This window comes from Acanthochromis polyacanthus, chromosome 16 (genome assembly GCF_021347895.1).
Source record: "Acanthochromis polyacanthus isolate Apoly-LR-REF ecotype Palm Island chromosome 16, KAUST_Apoly_ChrSc, whole genome shotgun sequence".
NCBI lineage: Eukaryota > Metazoa > Chordata > Actinopteri > Pomacentridae > Acanthochromis > Acanthochromis polyacanthus.
In genome coordinates, this window is record NC_067128.1 from 2,420,992 (window position 1) to 2,437,413 (window position 16,422).

Sequence of the window (16,422 nt, forward strand, 5' to 3'; positions counted from 1 at the left end):
TCACGTGGGTTGGTCTTCTGTTTTAACAAATGCGATGAGTTTCTGTGGGTTTAAAGGCCGCACTGAAGACAAACACTGGAGATATTACACCATTAATCATCCGCCCCGAACAACCTCATCACGCTCTATTTCTGAGTGTGAATGAGGACAGGATGTGGTCCGAGACCGTCCTCCCATACTGCGCGATCAGATTCGCCGGCCACTTTACGCTGGTTTACAGTCCAACACATTCCTCGACGAAAAAGCGCTCGTCTCGGTTACACTTAAACAATCGAGGCGAGCTTCCCCCCACCTTTTCCAATCCATAATGAGATTCCTGGCGGTTTTACAATTGATACTCCATGATGAACTTTAATGAGATGCTTTTGAAAAGATGAGCCCAAATCAGCACTTTTTCTTGGATTACAGGCGGCGGCACGAAGGAGGAAGAAGCAGAAGAAGGGGAGAAAAAGACTCTTTGGCCAAGTGGGGGGAAAGCAGTATCGATCCATATGCATTGTCTCATTAATTTTGCTAGAGGTGTGGATTCCTCATGATCGATATCTAGGGACTGCATCTTTATTCTTCTGTGTAACCTATTACTGTCTGCGAAACGCGAGGCCCCGCACCACAATTAGAGCTGTGGAGCAGGCAAGGCCAATCAATAGCAAAGATGTATGTTCTGTACAGCAGGAAGCAATACCTAGTCAAAAGTACAGGGTGTATTCTTCCAAGGCTAAAGGCTAATCTGCTTGAATGACTCCACCTTAGTCAATGGCCACCGTGGTTCCCCAAAGCCCAGCCTTAATAAGAAGAGGGGCCTTCAAGGCTTTTCCACAATAGGGCCGCAAGACTCCAGGGTCATTTCCATCTATCTGCCGCTGTTATGAAAGTAATGATCTGCTGACTTCTCTGCCTTTTGCATCATGCACTGTTCTGCTAGAGAGCTCACACAGGACTGCAGGAGTGAACATGGCTGAGGAGGAAACACACGGAGGCCCCAGAAAAACTAAAAGGGAATGTTGAAAACATGAAAAGACAAATAGCAGAAATGCACAGCAAGAGAAGAATGAAAAGTCTTGGTGTGGGTCAGAAAAGAGTGAACAGCAAGATGTGTATGGATCTACGTATAGAGGAACATACATTAGCATTAGCATTAGCGCAGCATTACAGTAGCTTCTTCCTCTCCCATCCAGCTTCAGTTTCTTTTATCAGATGTTTTGTATTGATTTGTTGCCTGTTTTTACTTAGTTTTTTGTTTTGGGAAATTCCATCTCAAATCATAACATTTTTAGATCAATTTCTGTTCCACCATCTCTCTCTGGTCTAAACTTTTCTAGCACAAAATAAACAAGAAACTCAGAGAGCACAATACTCCTCCAAGGCTGCTCATTCCCCCATATGGCTTTGTCTGAAATTCAGCATTTTTTAATTATTATTATTAGTGATGTTTAGAAGTCACAACACTATACAATGTATTCAATGAATGTACATGTAGTCAAAAACAAAATGACCATATGCTGAGCATGTGCATGTGTACGTTATGTACAGATACCAAAAGGCGTGGCCTAAATCTGTGTAAATTACTCTTATAAACGTCTGTTGATCGGTTCACGACTTTTTGCAAGACTTTGTTTTGGTACTGTTAAAATAATCTATGATTTTATTTTGAAGGCATATTTTTTTAATGTTATGAGCTTTTATTTTTGTCACCATTCCCGCAGCACAGGAAGTGTTCATCCACCGCTGCAACACTGGACATGTAGATTAAACAATCTCTGTGCTCAAAGACTGGACTTTTCATTACAGCTCACCCATAATCAGAGATTATTTGATCTACTTGGGAGTTATTCCACTTCCACCAATGTGCTTCTCATAGTGGATCCTTGGATTAGTTGGAATTTCCATGAATAACTTTGTAGGGTCTTAACTTTTAATGTTTAAGTTATCCAGGTAATTAGTTTTATCTAAAAAAAAAATTTAAGGTCCTAACCCTTAGATTTAAGTTGGTCAGGAACATTTCTACAATATATAAATATTGTAGGATTATAACCTTAATATTTATGTTAGTTTAATTTAGGTTGCAATTACAAATCATACTGTAGGACCTTAGCCTTAATATTTAAACTTGGGTTATTTTCAGGCTAGCCAACTGCAAAATAAATTTTAACTTTAAAAATATATTTCACATTTTGGGGCCTGAATCGAGCTGAATCTAATGTCCAGATATCAAGAGTAAATAAATATTAAAGAGTTTTAAAGACTGAGCTAATGCTAATAATGCTTAGCTTTATGCTAACCTCGAATAATGATTTTTCAAATTTGACAGATGGCTATACTGGCGGGTTCGTCAAATATTTAGCAAAAGAAGTTTATGTTTATGTCTGTGAATTAGCATTACTAGAATTATTTAGACACTGATTCTCTTGAGCATTGAGTAGTCCGTTCTGATGCCCAACTTTTGATCCAAGGAGAGATTTTTTCAAATCTGCTACCTAAGACGGTGAAACAGTCATTGGAGGACGCCATGTATTGCTCTTCTTTTGACCACAACTGCTCACTAATTGTTGGCACAGAATTTTATGTGTCTTCAGGTTGACCACATTTTGGATCGAGATAATTATCCTCAGTTCTGATCGTCTCAGAATCTCCTTATTTAGATTTTTTTGTGCCTTTGGGAAGGTCCATTTTGGAGCTTGCATGGACTTTTACTAACACTGACAAGAGTATCCTCACAGTTCAGGGGTCAATGTCTGGAAAAAGCATCATGATTCTGATGTTGAGGATGAACGTGCTGACTAATTCTGGAGATGATAGTATGAATAATGACACTAGAGTGGCATCATCATGGTTAACTGCAATGATGCAAATGTTTCCGTGTAATCAGAGTGGCCAGGCCGGGTGCTGATGACAGGACTGCAGCTGCAGAGTGGGATGACATCGTTGCACAGCTCAAAGCTTCCCGGCCCAGCTGTATTTTCATATCAGCAGTGCAGCGGCTGTTAGCATATTAGGCTGTCCTTTTCTGCCAGCCCTTGCCATGGTTTACAAGTAAATGGAATGACTATAAATCACCACTAAATCACGCAGCAGAACTAAGATTATGTTTTGAATAATGACATAGCTATAAATCTTCCATGCTGCTGACTGGACTAGACACAAACACAAGTTTATTCTGGGGTTTGTAATATAATTTCCAATTCAGATTAGCCTGACATTGATGGATTGTATCATCATTCTCTGAAAATGCAAACTGACTTTTTTTTGTTGACAGGCTGACAATCTGACATTAGTTTATTGTGTGGGTGGGCTGTTCTGTCAATCGTTTGCGGGAATAAAAATCAAATCAAATAGATTGTCAAATTTAGAAGTTTGCATGGAATTTGAAGGAAAGTTTGGAGGACAAACTTCGCCGCCTGTCATTTCAACACGTCTCCGAACAGCGTTTTGCATTGTGCAGTAACAGAGAGGCAGCACAGAGATACTGGTGAATTGTGTGTCTAACAGCCTCCTTTTCTTTCTCTTTCAGGGTGCAGAGGCTCTTACTGGAGAACAGTGATGGCTGTTGGTCATTTGTGTATGGATTTCACTGCCACGTTTGAGAAGTTGCGGCTCTCAGGTATTCACTGCAGCATGAAAAGCAATAAATAGCAGAGCTATCTCACTGTTAAAGTCCACTTACCTCCTGAGGGCCCTGTGCTCTATATGTAAATGAGAGTGCCTTGTAACAAGCACGTAGACGCGCACACACTCTGAGAAATCCAACCTCTCTCTTCAGACACACACACACACACGCTCGCCAAGTGATTCTGTCGGTGTTCTACCTCAGATGAAAACAAAATACTCAATGAAGTCCTTTCCTCCAGCAGGTTGGACGCGAGGTGACTGCGTCCTCCTCCACCATTCAAGTACGATGCTTCTGCATCCCTTTTGTTTTCCTTTTTGCTTCACAGCAGCTCACTAACAATTGAATTAGACAGTTGCGTTTGCCAAGTTGTTAATACCACGAAAACCATCAGGCGCTTTGGAGTTCTTTGTTTCAAGTTGTGCTTGTTAAGAGCTTTCAATCACGACATTCAGACCAGACATGAAAGCCACAAATATGCGTCGGACCCCGCCCCGCTGAGGGTTTAGGACTGACCTGAGAGAGTCTGGAGGTAATGCCAGTTAATCACACGCATCAGTCAAACTAAAGAGAGAGGCAGCGGCAGCTCTGCGTGTCCGTCGCTCGTTCCCGTGGCGTCTTCATGACAGCGAGGGTCGGCCGGGGAGCGGCGGGGAAAAACAAACTTCAAAAAATGAGTGGGTATTTAATTAACCATGACAACATAGTTTGGCTTAACGAGCATTTTCTTCCCCCGATTGAAGTCTGCCAACCGTTCTCAGTAGCTTCTCACAGTTGCTCGGGGCAACTCAACATCTTCGCCAGTTAACCACAAAAATGAGTGGGAAGGTTGCCAAAGCTTTGTAAATATACATGGAGATGAAACGGCGCTGCCAGCAGCCTCCTGGTACTCTGGGAATGAAGCTTTAATGAAGAATATTTCATGCTAGCTATTTTTAATGGAGGCCTTGGTTTTCCTGAATGGCGATGCACAGCTGCCCAACATGTGCTGCGCTTTTTGATTCAAGGCTAATAACGACCTCTGGAAAACTATGAAAACCAGTCAATTTAATGATGATTAACAATGAGGTAAATCGGTGTAGCACATTAAATAGCAAGGTTTTCCTTTGTAAAACACATTTATGAGAACAAAAAATCGCAAGAAAACACACAGCAATAAATAAAGCTCCACTCCTGCTTGAGCTAAACTCTCCATTTACTGCTGTAGCACTTTAAAGTGTCCAGTTTTTCCATCATGGTTTGGTTGCAGCTCCCCTGTGGGGCCGCTGCGGTATGAAAGCGGTATCCTCCAACCAGCCTCATAAAATTCAGCATGCCGTCCTTTTCTTTGCCACCAGAAATCGCAAAGTGGCACCCGCATGAACCCTGATGAGTTTCAAAGCGGCTTGTGAATTTCCTCACTGTGTTTCATAGCATCCAGAGGAAATATTCTGAATATGCTTCAGCCCTAACTATTAAAACACGTTAACAGGCTGCCACCAGTCACAGAAGTATTAAACATGATGTATATTATATAGTTAGCTCTGACAGCTCAGTCCAACAGTAAAGCTGTATTTAAGGTTTCTGCATGGATATTTTACCAGCTTGAGCTTTTTATTTTCTTGTAAACTGGAGATTGTTTTACTGCAAACTCTGAGCTGGTGCAGGAAGGAAAAGCAGCAGCCTTTACCTCCGTCTCCTGCAGCTCGCATCGCAGTAATGGGACCACACATGCCAGACTGTGGCTAAAACGTGCTGCAAAACCGTGCAAACGTGCAGCAGTCATGCAGTAAGGTGGAACACTTTTTAGTGCCACTACGGTACTAGTTTATATATTAAGGTGAAAGCCTCATATTACACATAGCTGCATTTGCTGGCTGACCTAGTTAGCTTGATTTTTACTCCTGTGTTGATTCTGTGCTTTAGCCGACACCACTGTGGGCATTCATGCTTTTGGCTTGATGGGTTTGCATCACTTTGCAATTATGCCACTAAATTGCAACTGAAACACAGTGAATTATGTTGGAGTTGGAGCTAATAAATGTTCAACAACAGTTATTTTACCAGACATTATTGCAATGCAGAAAAGAGAGATGACATTGGAAGTCATTGGGTCATTACACAGATTGGTAGAAGGATGAAAATGAGAAAATGATTCATAACGGTGGCTTTTGCATCCGCACCATGAACAAGTCAGGTACGGTTATAAGTTGCTACACGTATTTACTGTCACTGAAGCATTACCTTTCTGCAAAACAAGCTATATTACTACCAGTCACAGTTGTTTCAGACTATCACTGCTGTGTTTAGGTTCATGTCAGGCCATGCGGTACCGATGGCTTAGATTTAGTGCAGAAGCACAAATCATACCTGCTGCAGGATAATGCAAAAAGACAAGCAACTCACTCGAAGCTCTTAGCCAACTCCCAGTCTGTTTTACTTTAGTGCAAGCCATCCATAACTGCAAAGCATTTGATTTGGCTTTCCTGACTTGTCATTCCCAAGAAAGTTGAAAAAAAGAAAAACAAACAAACTCTAACATCCCTCATTTTGCTCATTTTGAACATAAATTGCTTATCACTGTTGCTGACTGGGAACACTTCCAATCACTTTCAGACATTCTGTGTCCGAAATCACCCATTATTTATGATACAGTGGATTTCTTTTACTATCCGGCATTTCAGATTTTTCTATCTTTATTTACTATTTGGTGCCTTCCAAAAATTCCACAGTGCAAAGACAGCTGCATCCACGGCATTGATGTATGTATACATATATTTTCCCCCCCCCTCCTTTATTTCCCCTCTTATTTTCCTTTGCTTCCTCTCTTTTCAGTTTACTTTTTATTCTTCAGTGTTATTTTTTGTTCTCTTTTATTAATATTACCTAATGGTATTGCTATTGACTTATGATCACTGTATATTGTAAAGCTAAATAAATAAAAAAGAAAAAAAAACTACCGGTACTTTTTGTTTTTTAACCCAAAATGCAATGGGACGTGTGTCGCAGATACAAAAAATAACTGCAAGTGTTCAAAATCAAAATTTAATACACATGATTAAGTGTTATTATTAAAACGTAGGAGGTGGTAAATGACTGAACAGTAGGGTAACTTTATATACAGTCTCAAATGCTAATTGCTAATGCTAACAACAGCAATATATTTATGTACACACACACACACACACACATATATATATATATTTATGTATATTCTTTTCCATATTAGTATAGAGAATATAGTGACATACACTTACAGAGTTCATATTATGTACATTTAAAGGTTGTTAATTTTATTTTTGGGATGTATTCGAATATGTTTACATGCAAAAAAAGCACATTACTGTTCTCATGCTGTACATTGCCGTAGCACCTTGTCTTTAGCTTCTGTCTAAAATGCTCTGCTTTAGCTCCTGTTTTTTAAGATTCCTCCCAAATGGCACTGCTCTGATTGGTCAGCTGGTCAAGGTAACATGTGCATTATGCAAATTAGTTGCATGGTGATGTAGATAAGTAACAAGAAAAATCTGGACTTCAAATATAACGTTTCAGACAGGTATTGAGCTGTTTTCTGTGTGAAAGTGCAAATCTCTTTCACTTTGGTCTTCGTGAGTTTGCAGACTTTCTACATGCACAAAAAACTTTAAAGCACCAAAGGAGATGAAACAAACCCATTTTAGGCTCTTTAACAGTTCCTCATAACGACACAGCCGCAAACACACACACTCTGAAATAGGGATCTTTGGGTACACATTTCATATTTTATTACCCCATCTAAGCCCAGTGTCATGTTTACAACAGATGTAAAGTAAAAGGTCTGCAGTTTTAACTCTACGCACATCAAATAAAAGTAAGGAGCAGCACACCAATGATCATTTGGGTAACACTGCAGCAAGAAACTTAGCGCTGAAATGCGGCACAAAGTAGTAAAAGTTCACACATTAAAAGCTACATTTCAGAGTTTGTCGCCGTCGTCTCGTTCCAAACAGCTCATAACTGTTATGTAGCGAAAATAAGGATATTTGCGGCTGAAATTGCTGTTGTAAAGGTGACGCTCGCCTTGCAGCCTTTCAAGGGCAGCCGTTTGGCATTGACAATGCACGCTGTGTCTCACCTACAAGGCAAAGTACCCAAACAGCAACATTTCTTTTCAATCAAGGACCAACAGCATGAATTCATTTTCCAAAAGCCCCCGTCTGCACAGTTTCAACTGCGGCACACCTCCTTGCTTTTTCTCCAAAGCAGAGATCATTAAAATATCTTTGAATGCCTGCGCTATAAACTGCCCTGAGGAATATAGCGAGTGAGTGTTTGTGACTCACTCTACCTTTAATCTCTCTGCTGTTAAACAGTATATTTTTTTTATGTTAAAGTTATTTCTATTCATCAAAGCTTTCCGGTTGAGGCCCTTCCTGCAAATTCACTGCAGGCTTGAGTTTGAGACTGACTTTTTGCTTGTTGTTGTGAAGAAATGGCACAAAAATAGTTTCATACGAGCGCAATATCCAATATGACAGGCTTTAGTGAGGGCGAGCAATTTTAGAGCAAGATACCCACCCCGGTCTGTCTGTCCGTGCGCCCGTCTAGCACCGCATGCAATCGTAGCGCCATGCCCGCCTCCATCATAAATGAAAGTGACTTTGAGAGCAAACAAACAACCAGAGCTTAAGTGAATCAGTTAGGCAGAAAGAGGCATGTGGCAGGCAGGCAGGTGATGGATGGTGGCGCTTAGGAGCCGTGACTTTTGGGTAAGTGACAATGACACACATAAAGGCCACCATTACCCATTTTAAGATGCGGTTAAAATCCTTATCGACCCGCCCGCCTCACTTGCCAATATGCCAGAGCATCACGCCAGCTGGAGCTGGATGGCAGGAGGGGAGTGATTTGCATCGACGAGAAGCACCTCTCTATAACGCTCACACACTTTATAGGGAGTCAAGTTTCCTTATGTGAGCGGGGTTTTAAACCCAGAGAGAGAAAAGCACCCAAATCATTGATGGATTCCAAATACCGCACTTTGCAATTCGTCACAAACGTACTTCAGAGTGAGAGTGTACCGCAGAGTCAAATTAATACCTGACACCAATTTGGCGGAGGACACTTTCTTCCACATCCCCCTAGCGCTGCTGGAGACACTCATATCTGCTGAATAATTGCATGAAATTACACCGTCTCCCACACTTTCCCAACCCGCACTCAAGCCGGGTTCAAACGTCACGTGACGCACCAGCGGATCAACAATCTGTTAGCGCATCTCCATCCGTCAAACACTCGATTTCAGGATTGTTTCAATCAGACGCTGACAGACACACCTGTTCCATATTTTCACCTCAGAAAATCTGCCTCCCGGTTTTATCTCTGCAGCAGTTCGACACTCTGTGAGACATGAAAGACAAACTCCCACTATATTTTTTTTCCCATTTTCATAAAAACAATCTCCCAAACTCGAAACTCGGAATGAATCTGGGCTGTGTTTTTCTGAATTTTTGCTGCTCTCTGTTTCTGACCTAAAAAATGTTTCTGTAAACTAGCTGGCAGTTTATTCAGTGATCATGCAGGTTTTGTTTTTTACTCTGACAGCTACTGGAAGAGTCGGAGCAGCTCGGCGCTCAAAATATGACACAAGCTCAGAGTTAGTTCAGAAATTAAAGCTGTACCTGTGTAGGAATGTGTTGCTGTTACTTAAATCTGATTTTTTTAGGAGCCTCAATCAATTCAATGCATAGGCCAGATTTCAAGTTTTGTCGAGATGTAAATAGATTTTTTCAGAATTTATTCCTGGTATGATTTGTTTATTTATTGAAAAGACAACAAGTATGCTCTATAGTAAAGAGTCTGAAATCTAAATGTTGTTTGGATCGGATGCTCCCCTTTGGAGAGAGAGAATAAATCCAGGATGTAATTACACAAGAGGATGGGCATCTATTTCCAGTCAAACAACAACTGTACCACCAGAACAAATCTGCAGAAGAATTGCATTGGTTAGACAATCAAGTCAATCAATTCTACATGTGAAGAGACGTTTCTAAAATACACATTATAGCAGAAACCTGTGCTCTTGTCTGATTGATCGACTGCCTTTATTCCTCTCTTTCCTTTTCCCTACAGACGACTCTTTTGACTGACTGAAAAGTTGAAAGTTGAAAGTTCACTATGAAAATGCGAGTACTGCTATCTTTGGATATTGTGTGGCAGATACGAGAAGCTTGAAAACAATCACTATTACCGTCTTGGAATGGTCAGATTAGCTAAAACACGTTGGAAATTACCGTGGTGGTCTGAAAAAAAAGACCATTTTGGAGAAACTCCAGTTGTATTGTGGAGCTGGTATCAAGAAAGCCATAAGTGCTACAAATTATCAAGAGATCTAATGAGCTACAAAAGGCCTGAAAGATACTAGCTGAAAGACATCCTGCTTGGCTCTACTCAAGCACTTACAAATTTGATAAGTGACCAAACGCTATTATTAGTCTCGATCAAGTTTCTCCCTCCAGTCTTACGCTGTGGGGTCTTTAAGCAGCTCCTTCAGCAGCAGACTGAGACGCTATCGCAGGTCGTTCATCCAACCTGCTGTCAGACTGTACAACATCAGCATCGCTGGCTGATGCTAACATGAACACATAAGCACAACTCCTTGCACTGATGTCATTTTCTGCACTTTTACATTTTATTCCAAGTCACTTTCTGCTGATGTCATTTATTTATAGTGTAGTAATACTCTATTTATTCATTTTCATCCTTCATTCTTGTGTATATTGTATATATTTTTGTTATTATAGTTATTATATTTACTGTATATTGCTGCTGTAACACAGGAAATTTCCCCTGACATAGGGAGTAATAAAGGATTATCTCATCTCTTATCTTAAACATTTAGTATCTGCAATCGAACCCGATCCAAGTTTTGTAAAATATAATTAGCGTCATTGTAGATTAGCAGAAGTACCCTGGTTGTGCCACCAGGTGAAGCCTCTTACAGCTAATGGATCAGCGACTGGAGGGGATGACGGGCAGTTTTTGTGTTTATGTTGGCAAGCAGTGAACATAGCGGGGGTTCAGATAGTAAAAGAGCACCATGACAAAGTATTCTGTGACACTGAATTCCCTTGAGGAAAAGTTAAAGTGTTTGAGACTAACCGGGCTCATCAGAAAACCGTTCTTACACCCTCGCTGTAAAATAGCAATATCAGCAAAGGAGGAATGGCCACTGTGCTCAACCTGTGGTAATAGTTCATCAGTTACTGTGCTCCGTCTTTGTCACCTGCGTGAATTCGAGCATAAACAAAGGGTCATCCCCAATGGTGATCTTTGAGATTGACTCAGGCATTGCTTGTTTATAATTTTGTACTAAACAGATGGTCAATGTAAGGATGTCATTATAGTCAAAATATTCTCCCATTTATGCAAACCAGTCATGGCAATAGATGGGTCATTATATAATTGTGGGATTTTTTGTATCATAGTCGACATTTTTGCTGTTTTCAGGCCTAAAACCAACATGGCCGCCTATAACCAAACACCACATGGCATTTTAGAACAAAGATTCTTCTAAATATTATATGCAAAATTGAGTAAAATTGAAATTGAAAGTTATTTATGAAGATATTGTAGTAAACCTGTTGACTGCTTTATACTAAATAAGTCAGAAAGCCTTGGAGTCTGGCCAGTCTTTTCTTCAGGAGGAAATGACATCATGTGGAGCAGGTCATGTGATCTGGAATTAACACACTTCCTTGAGAAGCCATTTTATTGTTGTTTAGCAAATTAGTAGGTGGTTGTTATTAAATTCGGATGGTTATTTAGTTGACATTTTAGTGACATTCAGTTATTTTTTTATTAATAAGTGATTGTCTCCATAATAAATAATTACAGATTCTTTAGACATGATCATAATGAACATAAAAAACATGAGTTTCTTTTTTTACATTTAATAGAAATGTATGCAAGGTGCATCCCATGGACTTCAAAAGTCCCTCAATTTATATACAGACCCAGCTGCAGCATGTTGAATCTCGTCTAAATGGGATATTATGGTGTGACCCGTTCCGACATTCAGTGCAAAGCAATCTTCCAACCTCATAGTAAAAGTAACGATAAGCCATAAAAGCAGATTAGGTGATTATAGAGTTATGAATTTGTCATGACTTGGCTCAGACACACGTTCTCTATGTCTTTTATGGACAGGCTATTTTAGTGCCAGTATTGTCTAGTCTGAACCCGACATGACAATCTAATGATTGATAACGGCTGAAGATCACCGGTAAGAGCGAGACAGGAGATTTTTATTTATGTGACTAACAGATGAGCTCCACAAATGCTGGATTTATGTTTGTATCTTTTGAGCTCTCTTCTCTTTGGATTGCTAGTATAACAGTATTACTATAAGAATGTGTCTAAATTATAAGTGGATCATTAGGGTGAATTTGTGGGGGTTTTTTTGGGTTATTGTCAGTGGTTACACAAATAACTTCAGCCACATCTCCCACACCACAGGAAGCCTAAAAACAGAAAGAATTAGCAGAGACTGAGGTATAATAAGGAATAAACAAAGAGCAAATCACAATTACTGATTAATTATTTCAAGAATGTCTGCGTAGCGGATGAATAAAAGCTATTTGAGAACAGGCTGGTTGATGTCTGAGTCGACACACTAAGCTCTTAATGAATCACTCTTGATTAACTTTGCATCAGCTGCTAAATGGCACAAAATATTAGCTCCGTATTATGTACATCAGTTGCTATTTTTGCACCGCCTCCAGTTAAATCCAGCATTATCCTGCTCAGTCGTGGAGAAGCTGCTGAGGTAAACCGGCAGAAATCCTCCGAAATCTCTTATTCGTCGTATTTATAGCATGTTTAAATTAATATTTGCATACCGCGCACAGGCGGAATGTCAATTGAATACAAATCTGCTTTATTTAAACCTGTAATTGCATGACCCCCCCGCTCATTACCGCCTCCTCTGGAAAATCACTGGGTGCACAAAGTCGTGAACACGTGTCCTGCCTGCTCGTAGTAAATCGTTTCTGAGCGAGCGGGACCGATTCCAAAGGCGCTCGGTCAAGACAGCGGTGGAGATGAAATGGATGAAGACTATGAATAGAGATCCCATTTCCCCCAAGCAAGAGCATGACACTCAGACGCAGGGCGCTCGCAAACAAAAATCCATACATGCAAATGTGGTTTTGGATGCGGCTGCAAGACGCAAGGAACTTCTTACTGCAGCTTCAACATCGGTTCTCCAGGAGCCGAGTGGGTGCTGCATCGATTCCTGGCGAACGCCTTGATGTCGATTTACTTATCCTGGCGGCCTTTTGTTTAATTTATTTATTTATTTATGCCGCTCGCCTGCCGTGTCTTTTCTCCGATGTAAATCTCACCCGTTGTTCTGCACTTAGCAGGAATCCACACGAAGCCAGCAGAAAAAAAACAAACAGCATTATTACATTATCACACATAGGTGTTTCAATTTTCTATCGGAGGCAGCAGGAAGGCGATATTACAACTCAAAATTAGATGAGTCACCCACAGCTGTCTCTTATGTGACGGAAAATAATTTATCGCAAACAAAGGAGCATTATTAGATGGAACAATAATCTCAGAGTGTCTGGCTGTGGGTGTGAGGGATGAAGTGGAAGCTCTGGGTTCCACGCTTTCTTCTCTGTCATGTATATATGAAGCATCTGGTAATTACAAATCAGAAATGATCTCATCGTTTTGCACCTTCTCCGGCTTCGGAACAACCTGGTCATACCGCTACATACTACGTAGGAGGGAAAGCGTGCTTTATATTCTTAGGAAAACTGACACTGAAGCTGCAGCAACACGTCAAGGTTTTGCATAGATTTGCAGAAGTCAAAGTTGTTGTTATTGCACAGCCTTGTGGAACAATCCCTTTACATCTCACTGTCTATACCAGGGGGTGTCAAACTCATCTTGCGCATGTGACTAAAGTCTTGAATTTTGAATATAAAGGCTGACATCCAAGTGCAGATGCAGGCAAAAAAAACCAGGCTGGATAAATTGTTATTATGAAATTAAGAGTTTCTCGGTGACCTGGGAGTGGTTAGAACGCCTTTCCATGATCTCAACCATCTCACATGTTACTCAAATGTCATAAAATGACACACAAAAATGCTAAAAACATGCAAAATCAAATGCAAAATCTTCTAATAGGAGGGAATCAAAATGAGCCTTCATGCTCATAAATTATCTCATCGTTTTTTTACACCTTTTTCGGCTTCGAAACACATAAATATCTGCCAATATTCTCCATTTCTTCCTGCATTGTGCTGGAGAGGCACTCAAAGACTACGAATAGAGCGTTGTTACCCCCAGCGAGGACATGACACATACGTAGATACACAACGCCGGGAGGAAATCCATGCATGCAAATAACACTGTGTTTATTGTGGTAGCTACTAAGCACGGGCATCTTCATATTGAAGTGCAATAAGCTAACCGGTTGATACACAGCTCAGTGGGTTTCACGTCAATATCCTTGAAAATACCCGTGTAGATGCTGGTGTTCTTGTTCCAGGGTGTTGTTTATCTCCTGACTCGAAAAGCAAACTCGCGAATATTGCTGCACCCACACCTAGCCTCGAAATGTTTGAGTCAGCTTGTACCTGTCTGACACTGACAGGTTTGGAAAAGAGTCTCAAAAGAGTCTCAGCCACAAGTAAAAGCATAAATAAAGGACATGTTAAACAAGGACGCCAGACAGACTCCAGCTTCCAGTGGCATCATCCCTTCATTCCATCTTGTGTTCATCATGCACTTATGTTTTTTTATGTCCCTAAATTTAATAATCACACCCACGTGCCTTTTGTGTGACAGAAAGTGCTGTTATCTATTCTGCAACTTTAACTTCCTCCTTTCCTGCTTCAGTGCAACAACCGTCCCACGAAACTCTTTCTGCTGCCGTATAAAGAAAGAAAAGTTAAAAAAAAAGGCACTGTCTTAAATGAGAGAAATTAAATGAAGATATCTGAAAAAGCACAAAACTAAGAAGTTTAAAAGCAGCTATGAAGACGAACATCAGCTGTACATATTAACGTGTGCAAGAAAAGAACAAACTGTGGAAAGACCTTAGTGCACAGCAGTTTAACAGTCATTTCACAGAGGTACAGCAGTCTTTACTGCTCTCTGTAGTACAGGGGTGTCAAACATGCGGTCCGTGGGCCAAAAGCGGCCCGTCAGAGGGACCAATCCGGCCCGTGGGACGACTTTGGAAAGATTTTTAGATTTTGTCAAGCATGGTGATATAAAAGATGCTTTGTAAGTGATGTTATGTGGGTGCGAAGTGATGTGAAGCTTTGATTTACCGTGGGATAAAAACAAAGGTCTGATGTTGTATGCTGCCTGTTTAAATGGGAGGTTTAAGTATTTTATTTTATTTTTTTAATTCTATCTGATCATTGTTGACTGCCTTCCTGACTGTTACGTAACTTTTTATTGTGGAAAATTCAATAAAGACATGTTTTTTAAAAAATATACAGACGGCATTAGCTGCAGATTAAAAAATTGTAATTGTTTGATTTTTGTCGTTTTCTTTCTCTTTTTGTTTTGCGTTTCATTTTTGTCTCGCTTCTGGTTTTTTTACCTCATTTTTGTAATTTTGTGCTTCACTATATTCGATGTTTTTGTCTCGTTTTTCACATTTTGTGTCTTTTTTTCTCTCGTTTTAGTCATTTGTCCATTTTTTGTCACTTTGTGTGTCATTTTTGTCTTGTTTTTGTTGCTTTGTTGTTGTTGTTTTTTTTGTCTGACTTTTATCCTTTTGATCACAAAGTAAAATACGACATCATTCGGTTCCAGATGACTAAATGTTGTGTTCCTTTGTAGACACTCTGTGATCTGGAAGTGAAATGATAAACTGAGGATGAATGTTGATGAAATTGAACTTATTTTCTTCAGAAATTTCAGGTTGTTCATAATGTTTTGTAAAAAGATAACTCCTAAAATGTGAATGAGCATACAAAAGGAAAAATGTGGAGTTGTGGTCATTTATTATAGGTTATTATGCTGTGATTTTACTGGTGCGGTCCACTGGAGGGCACACTGGGCTGAATGTGGAGCTAAAATGAGTTTGACACCGTTGGTATAGAACAATAGAACTGCAGTATTCATGTTGTGAATTGTGCTAATTCAGGTCTGAGAAGTTTAAGTGGCAGAGGTAATGTTCAGGCCGCCTTCAGTGCCAGTTTTTCTATGAAAGAGGATGTATGTAATGCACTGGTTACACCTGGGCCTGCATTTATCAAGCATCTGACATCAGTAAATTGGTCTAATTGGAGAGGAATCCTCGGAGTGATGCAAATTTGCTCCTACTTGGTCCTTCTCTGATTTTCCAAAAAGACAGTCAGTATAGCATCTGACGCCTGCAATTAAATCTCCCCCTCAGCCAATAAAGCGTCTCCTCTCATTATAGCCAAGGATCAGTGGAGGATGTGAAGTTTCTTTTGTTGCTTTTTTAACTGAATCACATCAGACTAGACTCATTTATGGAGAGTTCCTTTTCCTCTGTGCTCAAAGGCTACCTTCCAAAAAATTATTCACACGGGACTAGCATTACCTGGGGATCTCTGGAAGTTTGTGAATTACTTCCCCGTGTCTGCGTTTCTTGCATTGCATTGGCACGAGACGAGAGAAGTCTGTATTTTACTTGAATTTACAGACATGACAGCCCGGGTATGATGTCAAATCTGTGCAACATCCGCTGTTGTCACGTCCATGTGCAAAAAAAAAACATATTAGTAATAATAATAATAATCTAAACAGGTTTAGGCACAAAAACTACCTGGTTAGCTTTATGGAAAGCTTGTGGTTCGGGT